The following is a 10,000-nucleotide window of genomic DNA, read 5'->3' as shown; positions in this document are numbered from 1 at the left end:
ATGGCCTAATGTTTCTCGGAATGGTGTTGTGAGTTCGAGCGCCGTTTATTCTGAAGCTCCCCTGATACTTAGCAGTTTCTGCGAAAAGAGGGCGCAGCAAATCACGGCTTCTGGTGTTATAGCCATGGAAAAAGTGCGCGTGCCTAAACTCTGAAAGTAAGTACGAAGGCGCTATTCTGTGAAGGCATTTATGGACTAAGAGGCATTTCAGATAATTTCTTCGCGCTTGTAGGTTGGGCCAGCTAAGTGTTGATTTTAACTCCTCAGCCCCGATTGATCGACCTTCAATAATAAATGTGGCACGTCTATTTAGCTTATCTAGGTAATCTTTGCTCCCAGCCTCACAACTGTCCCAGACAGGCGAACAGTAATCGAATGATGGCAAGACTAAAGTATTGTAGAGCATTAGGCAAGTTGTCTTGGGGAGAACCTTGCGCGTTCGACGCAGAACCTCTAATCTTGGCGAGATCTTGTTACCATTGAGTTCTGTGATTTAAATTTATTTTCTTGTTTTAGTAGAGGTTCCCTCTAAACTCCCTCGTAGCAACTTCAGCGGAATTTGTTGAGGCCAGTAGTGGTTCGGTGTCTTTCAAATGGTTTGCGTGGCGCCGTCAATAATAGTCAGTGCATATTTAAAAATTAACCCGGCCACCATCTTTGTGCAAAAGCAATCACAGGATGATCGCGAGCTCGCTTAGACTATCAGGATTAGTGGGATAACCCGTTTACACGGACGAGATGTTTCGGAGTCAAAGTATTGGATAGAAAGTTTCCAGTTGGATTCCGGATTCATAACGTTCCGGTTTCGTAACTAATCTGGGAACTTATCCTCCCGTATTCGTGTTTTTTGTGTGAACACCAAAGTGAAAACGATACTAAACCGTTCCGGATTCGTGACCGATTCCAGAAACGTTTGCTTTAGTGTAAACGTAGTCCGCTAAAGCCCAGGCCAAACTATCCAACAAAGTTGGATCCCAAATGCAACATTGTTGGATGTAAATGTTGAGGTAGTGGCAAAACAGTATCCCACATTGTTTGACGAAACTGATTCAAGTTCAAGTTGGCGCCAAGATATGGCGAAAGCACTGAAACGAAATCCGCTCATAGTGTTTATGCTACTGGAGTTGTTTGAGGACGGAAATGACGGGTTCAAGCGAGGAAAAGCAAACAATGTTTAAGAGAACGTCTATGTTCACTGAAAGATACATCCGCGTTTTGGAGATGATGAGAATGAGCACGGATCAATTTTTAAAAACACTTCTGAACCAGACATCTCAAACAGAGCGATCATGATTAAGGAGCTAAAAGTGCCCACAGACATGGCCTTGCTTCACACTCGCTGATCAAGGTTTTTCAATTCTGGGTGTTCATCAAAAACCGATTCGTGATTGGCTAGCGGCACAAACGTGACTCGATTCAGGTCACAACTTTGTTTTAAAAGCGGCAAAACACTGCAACATTCTTGAGTCGTAATGGGCGTTATGTTTGATCAAGACATAGTCCCTCCAACGAAGTGTCTGGAAACGGCCTAGTCTCTGTCTCTCACGTGACATCGAAGGTGCACGCTTGCAGCTGTCAGTGAAAGCTACTAACAAAAGTATGCCGGGAGCAAACTTTCCAATATTTGGTTGTGGCGTGTCACGAAATCCAAAGTACCGGGGTTTGGTATTTTTATCCTTCCCCCTGCCTCAGAGAGACAGAGTTGTCGACGCAAGTTTCCGAAAACAAATTGAGGATGGGGATGTCCACATTTGCAAGAGGCATTTTAAGCCAGAAGACATCGAAATTCGTAAGTATTTGTGTGGTTTCCACTTTCATACCTCGACTACAATCATTCTATGGATAAGTTTTGAAGCCGCAATATTTGAGATTGCCGAGAAAGTCGACGTATTAAAACGTGGCAAGCTTTATAATTACCGTGAAACTAAGTGCACTATTATTTTACAATTTTGAATCAAAAAGAACTTTTTGTACTTAGTGGTTCTATATTTTTATTTTTATTTGTAATTGTTTTCAGGTGAAACATGGAAAAATCTCCAAACTGGTGCGATTCCAACTCTCAATTTACCAACTAAAAGCCGTTCAAGTCAACAAAGAAGCGATTTGCCTTCTCGTAAATATGTTAGCCTAAATGTTGATGGTGAAGTAAAGGATGCATCTTCTTCATTCTGCACACTTTATTTTAAAAATTTTAGTGACTTCATAAGGCGTATTGATAGCCTTAAGCTGAGCGGGTGGTCTAGATCAACACAAGGGGATAACAGTTCTGTAGCTCTCATAATGTTTGATGGTGTCCACCATCTGCCAAAGCAGCCGTGTTACACAATCTAGATAGGTAATACCCATATAATCTAAATTTAGATCAGTGGATGCAAGCCATCTCAGATGATCATCCGAGTCATCCAAGCAACTCATTAAATATGCGTTTCCTCTTTCACTTCAATTACATGAAGTTTACCCTATACTTAGAAATTTTCTCGTCAGGAAAAATTAAAGGAAACAAAAAAGGAAAAAAAAGAAAAATTTTTGTTTAAGATGATCGACGGATATGGTTGACAAAAAGGTTAAACCTAGTCCGTTAGCCACGCGTAAGGAATCATCGATAACCACCACACCATCGAAGCACGCTGCTGAATGAAGGGGACTTTTTATAATATTTAAATAGACACCCATTACCAATCAGTTGAAAGCTAATCGATTTAAGATGGGTGCATACTTAGAATGGGCGTTTAGACTTAAACACTGTTTATCAGCACTATTCAAAATGGGTGCTTAGACCTAAACACGGTGCATGCATGGTTGGATGACTCGGATGATCATCTGAGATGGCTTGCACCAACTGATTTAAAGTGAGATTATAAGGGTATTACCCATTTAGATTGTGTAACACTGGTGCCAGTTAATAGTAGATTCAAGCCTAGGGTTTAGTGTTTCATTATATAGCTTGTTTCTCCCTGAGAAGCACCCCATTTACTTAACACACAAGCGTTCAGTCAGATTTTCAAGGGTTTTTACACTGTTGTCAGATGTTCAAGAACTTCAGTTGTGTACTGGCCTTTTCAATCTTGCTGATCATGAAATTCGGGATCGGTTATTAATAGTAATGGCAGCAGATTCACTAGCAACCCTTGTGGCTTCCTTAATGGTGTTGACAATAGAATCCTTCTTACAAGAAGGGGTTCCTCTCCACTAACTAAAACATTCACTAGTCCGCAGGTAGTTTGGGGGGGGAGGGGGTTTTGCGTGTGTGGATAGTGAGTTGAGGAAAAATCACAGACAAACGTTAGGGTTAGTCTGTAAAATGAGGGGGAGAAATTCACAAAGCAAACTCTAAACCGCAACATAAGGTTAATAACAAATGAAAGAAACTGTGTTAAATTAAAAACTTTAATTTCAGAAACAGCCAGATAGTACGTGCACGAGAAACTAACTCGAGTAGGAGGGATAAACAAATATTTGACCTTGAAAATTATTCATTCTTAAAATAGTAATAATAAATATGAAAAATCTTTACACTAAAATCCTCGTTCTTAAAAAAATATATGGAAAAACTAAAGAAACCCCAATGAACATGAAACACAGGTTCCACGAGGCAAATCCAATATCCCAAGGATGAAGACAGGCTGACTGCGACACCATTAGGATTGCAAATGGCTGCGAATCTTCAGGGGTAGAGCGCAACCGAGCAAGGGGGTTTCTAGTCCAGCGCCGGACCTCTACCCGACCCCATCGTTCCGAGTCAAGAAAGGAAAAAGAAAGAGCAATAAGCGGCAACCTAGGAGAAAAGCCAGCAACTAAAACCAGGGACAGACTGACGCGGCCAAAACTGCGAAGCCAATTAAGCAAAAATGGAAATAACATCTACCAAAAACACATTTACCAGGAGTATGATATGACTTCTGAAGCTAAATTGTAGATAAAGATAAAGAAAAAAGGATATCTGGTTACTTACATGCAAAAAAAAGCTGCCAAAATTTCCCTTCTCTCCAAAAATTTGCAAAATCTCCAGTCAACGTCAGCCTTCCTTGACACAAAACAATTTAAACGCGAACTAAACTTTACAGATGACCTGTGCATGAGACATGAGAAGGATTAGGTCTGGGAACCAGTATGACAAGAAAATGCCAAATGCAATAAAATAGTACTAGGAAATGGGGATTAGGAAGCCAAAGGAGGGGCAATTGCCCAGAAGGAAATGGAAGCCCATATGAGATTGTGTTGCTTGTGATGCAGGGTGCATTGCAGGAGTTTAAGCATTTGTTCTTCTGGATTGTACCAGGAAAAAATCCAATCAGGTGTATATAAATTATCCATTCTTTTGGATGGATCCACGAAAAAAAAATCCCATTAAGTGTAAATTAATCAAAAACGTAAAATAAAATATCACTAACCAAACCAATGAAAACATGAATAAATTTAAGGGGGGGAGTAAATATTATCTAAGAAAATTGCAAATAACAAGTTCAGAACCTATGGAATCAAAGTAATAATAATAATAATAATAATAATAATAATAATAATAATAATAATGATAATAATAATAATAATAATAATAATAATAATAATGATGATGACAACAGAAAACTATCAAAGCTGTTTTTGACTTTGTATTAAGCTAATGGTTAGGTAAATAAAATCTAAATTGTACCTGTGTGCATTGTAATGCAGTGTGAGTACCAAGGCCAAGCAAAGAATAGAATTGTATCCCTACTGTAGATACAGTGAGGAACGGTTATTTATGGTAATTAATGGCAGCAGTTTTACTAGCAACCTGGACAAACATCCCGGAGACAGACGGAAATCTCTTTCCTTCCTTTAATTTACACACTGTATATGTAAGTGGCCCTGATTCCTATAATTTAGCCAAACGAATAACATTTCATCTGAAAATACATTGAACTATAATAAGCCTTATGATGTAATTATGCTAAAGCTTTCAAGTTAAATCTTATATTTACAACAAAAACATCTAAAAACGTAATACTTTTTTATCTCACACTGTATCGATGTACAACTCTCCAGGAAGCACTGATTATTTCTTTTCAGTTCAGTAAGTAATTTATAGGATCGATTAATGAAAAAGTTTAGCCGATGATGACAAAAGTGCGTTCCAAGTCGTGTAAACGGTTGCTTGTACCGTGCGAGCTGTTGATTTCTCCTATCTACTGGAAGCACCACACTTCTTGAAAGGTCAGGCGTGATAAATAGTTGTTGAAAGTCCAAGTTTAACTTCGTTAAAATAACTGACTCTATTATTAACTTTAATTAATCGGTACTAATAACTTAAAATAACTGTTACGAAGGCAATAATTAAGCTAAAAGAAACCTTACTTCATTCCAAACAGAATCAAGCTGGTTTTCCACTTCTTCTAACTCGACATCTGAATTTATGGTTCTCTCGATCATACGGAGAGAATTTTATTACACTTTCATCGTCTATGTCGTCTTCTTAGTTCTATTTCCGCTAGCAAAAAATCGCTGACCTCTCCGCCCACGCACTCCGCCATTTTGACCTCTCAGTGTGCACCTTCGATGTCACGTGATCTAAAGCATCGACATTTTCGCCAGACAATAGGCCGCTTCCAGAGACTTCGTTGAAGGGACTATGATCAAAAGCAAACTCTATACAACACTTAATCGAACAAAAAATGTTGGAAGAACATCTTCCAACATAGGAGGCCAAACGGTCGAACAATGCTGCATTGAGCAAAGTTGGAGGGCTGAATCCCACTTTGATCGTTAGTTTGGCCAGGGCTTAAGAATCTTGCTTTGTGGCATTGTCGTTGCCGTACTCGTCGTCATTACTTTAAATCTTTATTATCTTGCCATGTACCTTTTATGGTGTCGACCAACAGGCTGCTGAAGGAGAAGAAGAAGAAGAAGAAGAAGAAGAAGAAGAAGAAGAAGACGAAGAAGAAAAAGACGTCACCTTGCTCTTGGAAAATTTCAAACTGATGACCAAAAATATCAACAATGCCGCAATTTTGGATTGGGTTTCTACTAAAGACAGTATCACAAACCAAACCAATATAAATTTTACACTGACTACCCTCTCAAACTTTACAACCTCGCAATCAGCAACAATTGACTGTTAAAGAACCTCAGTTTTCCAAACTTTAAGAGTTTAATCACCTGCCAGCGATAAAGGTCTACGTGGAGTTCGTTTGTGGTCATTTTTAGATATAAGTACTTAAGGTGACCTTCTTATTATTTAAGTTAGCTCTAAATCAGCTCCCATGAACTTTGCCGATAGTTCTATCTCAGATTGCTAATTACTATTCGACAATAGAAAATTGGAGTCCCCGAGATCATTTTTAAGATATAGTCAAGTAAAGACGAAATATACGGTGATTTAGAGAGCTTTCATGTTGCCATGGTAATCAATTACAACACAATAGTGGGCGCATTTTGTTAAGCAGTAATTGATGCTTCACATGGTACCATAACATCGCTGTTACGTGATACAGTATAGTTATAACCCTTCTTATAAAAGTCTCTCAAAAATGCCGAAACTGGTTCCAGCCACTTTAAAGATAAAATATGGGATGTTTTAGATGGCTCTCCTGTTGCCATGTAACTTATTACGTCACAATATTTAGAGCCGTTTTTAAAGCAATGGTCGTTTCATAAGGTACCATAAAATAGCTTTTTCCTGACACAGTGGCTTAGCAAAACAATGTAAGAAAGTCGTCTAACAATTACTAAAAAAACAACATTTTAAGCCGAACCAGATGTAAAATCATGTTTGATATCTTGAGCTGCGTCAACACAAGCTAATAACTTAAGTTGTCAAAATTGTCGCCGCGTAGAACATTATATTCACCTGGTTCCTTCTGGTAGCCTTCCTTTCATTTGCGAAGTATTGCGAAGTAAAATAACTTACTGTAGTCTTCTATTTTATTTTCTTTAGAACTAGAAACTTCTTTCAGTTTAAAATGTAAAAATCGTCGACTACTTTTTAATTTATTTATTTTATTTTTTTTTTTTAAATTTCTACATCTCCCTCTGTAATGGAAAATTGAATGAATTCAGGGTTAAAGGAAAGGTTTGTAGTTTTATGATTAGTAGATTTCATCTTACGAAGAAAAGAAATATTAACCCCAAACAACGACAATTGAGAAATACGAGTTAATATTTCTTTATATGTAATACCTGAACGTTTTTTATTGTAAATATAATATATTGTAAATAATCCACAACGGTCTAAGCTGCTTCATTAACTGGGACATGTGATAGTGTCGGAACCAGTTACTCTTCATAATATGAAGGACTGAACACATTTTTTCATCATTGCTTTTCCCAGCAATAATCTCTCACTTGGAGTAAGAACAATTAGCCTGAAATGTCAGTCGTCTCCCGCCCTCATTTCAGGCTAAAGAACAATTTATTTTTATTCATTTATGTACTCAAGCGAGGGTCCTTTTACAAAGCCGTCTTGCAGATGGTAAAGCTTCGGCTGGAAGAAGGGGAAAACACATAAAAAATGCACTTTTCAAGGCCTTTGGAGACAATACACAAAAATGATATCCCTCTATATTTTTCAACCATTTCCTTGTCGTAGGACTTGAAAACTGAAGCCAAATAAGACACCTTCCACATTTTTGGAAAACAACCACTGCCGAGTTGTCTGTTGAACAAGGTGCAAATAGGAAAAGAAATCGAATTTGCACACTCCTTCAACAGACGAGATGTTACATTGTCCGGTCCACAGGATTTGCAAATGTTCAACTGTACAGATCTGTACAGAAATTCTAGTGCCCAAGCACTTTTTCGTCTCGCTTAAATTAACTACACTCTTTTTTTGTAAGAAAGGGTAATATTGGGTCTGAGGTTTTTGTGATTTGAGCTTGAAAACGTTCTTAACATGTTCTTAAACTTGTGTGGTATACTAAGTTCGACTACAAAAGGGTTGTTCTTTGGTGTATCATGCAACAAGAAAACCACGTTGTAAATATGTCAAAAAATCGTCCCTATGTATTTGATTTGTCCTGTTGGACTCCAGCTTTACATTTCCTTTACCATTGTATATACTACTCACAAAAACAAAAAACAAATGAACAAAATAATCACGTTCTTAACTGACTCTCATCCTGGTTATGTTCTTAGCATGTTCTTAAGGTTTGGAGGGTTAATCTAAGCCTCAACGTTCACACAAGAAAGGTTGTTAAAAACAACAGAATGCAGTAACACGTTTCTCTCTTCTAAGTATTATAAGCGGGCTTCAGAACGAGCAGACATTACTGCAAATGTCGTGCATCGCTTCTCAGCTTAAAATTCCCAATACAGTTTATTGACAGAACTTAAATTAGCGATGTCACACAAAACTGACAAGTACCCAGTTCCTGTTTGTCTGATGCGGCGCTGGTCTACGGGCAAGATTCAGAAGCCACCACACTTGAGCAATCTCTTGAGGCTTTCACGGTAGTTTCTGCTGAAGACGAAACAGATGCAAGGATTAACAACGCAATATGAGACGGATAAAAAATCGAGAATTTCGGTCATAGATGAAAAAACCGCAGGGCAATGTGTCGCCGGCAGTTCGTTCAATCAGGTCGATGATTATCCAGGGCAACCTGCAAAGAAGCAATCCTAGCACGATAGCTATAGCCATCTCTAAGACGTTTTTGTTTTGTTTCTGTCGTTGTTTCTCAGCAACCCTCGATGGTTGACCTGGTCTCTTTTGTAACTTGAGCTTGATAAGGATGATGGAGTAAAATACGATCAAAAGGATCATGGGGAAATCGATAAAGGCTACGTGGTTGGCAAGATTGAAATCTGTTGATGATAAAGGCTCTCCAAAGGTTTCTTCCCACCTACAATTACAGAATACTCCTTCTTCGTGTTTTTCGAGGCCATAGGCAAACAGGAGTGGTGAATTGGCTGCTGTCGCAATGATCCATGTGGCGAGAATAAACAAGGGACACCTTTTTGAAGTGATCAATGGTGAACGGAGGGGACATAGCACAATTTCTAATCTGCCTACTGCTATCAGAATCAGGCTCTGGACGGACACAACGAGGGAGACGTCAAACAAGAAAGGACTAAGCTTGCACAAGGCATTGCCGAGGACGCCACTGACGAGCCAGGAGTATCGATAGAAGCTTGCCACCTCCAGGGGAATGTAGACAAGCGGAGTAAGCAGGTCAGACATGGCCATATTGACTATGAAAATGTCGATTGGTTTCCTTAAAGTTTTCGTTTTGTAAACAATTATCCCTATAAAGGAATTTCCCACCAACGAAACAACAAATATAAGGCAACAAGCAACAGTTGCTCGAAACTTGTATGCAATGGGATTCATCTGGAGGGAACAGCTCACGGATCCGTTTGTTGTTGTATTCATATTCACTGGCCGTTGTCCTGCTTAGTTCCAGGATCAATCCTCTGCACCTTCTCGTGGTCTGTTACAAGCAGGTGTTTCTTCACGTATGCCAAAAGTGATGGCTTTTACTTGTCATAAAAATGAAATTATTGACAGTCGAATTAAGGTTTCCTGACCGCGCGCAACCTGCTTCCTAGAAAGTGGTTGCGTGATGGCGCGAGCTTTAATGTTCGCGCAAGCGACACGCAGCTCTCCCACACGGAAAGTAAACAAACATGGCTTCCCAACTTTGCCAACTCTTTTTTCGTCAACATTTTGTGGAAGTATCCATAAGAAGGCTGCGAATATTTTGGACACCAAGAGAAGGTTTAAAACATCATTTCCCACCTTTTCCCATATTTGTAGACCACGTGAAGACGATACTCCTCCAAACTTTTTCCCTATTTGCGAAGAGCTCGAGGTTGAGTTCTACCATAATTAATAACAACAACAGCAACAACACGTTCATATCTTTCTTTGAAAAATTAAGTAACAATTTAGACCGGCCCGCAGGTAGCATAGCTAATCGAGGGAGGTCATTCAACAGATTTTACTACATTTATGTAATATAAAAGAAAAGAGAAAAAAAGGGGAAAAGCGCAAATCTATATAAAGTTAAATACAGAAGAAGTAACATGA

General features: G+C 38.8%; 1 pseudogene; it reads right to left on the bottom strand.

Annotated features, from left to right (window-relative positions):
- Positions 1–7,473: 7,473 nt before the first annotated feature.
- Positions 7,474–10,000, bottom strand: part of LOC137981667 (QRFP-like peptide receptor) — a 3,323-nt pseudogene continuing 796 nt past the window's right edge.

Source organism: Montipora foliosa, chromosome 13 (genome assembly GCF_036669935.1).
Source record: "Montipora foliosa isolate CH-2021 chromosome 13, ASM3666993v2, whole genome shotgun sequence".
Classification (NCBI taxonomy): Eukaryota; Metazoa; Cnidaria; class Anthozoa; order Scleractinia; family Acroporidae; genus Montipora; species Montipora foliosa.
Note: the sequence above shows the minus strand (reverse complement) of the source record. Positions and strands in the feature narration are given on the sequence as shown.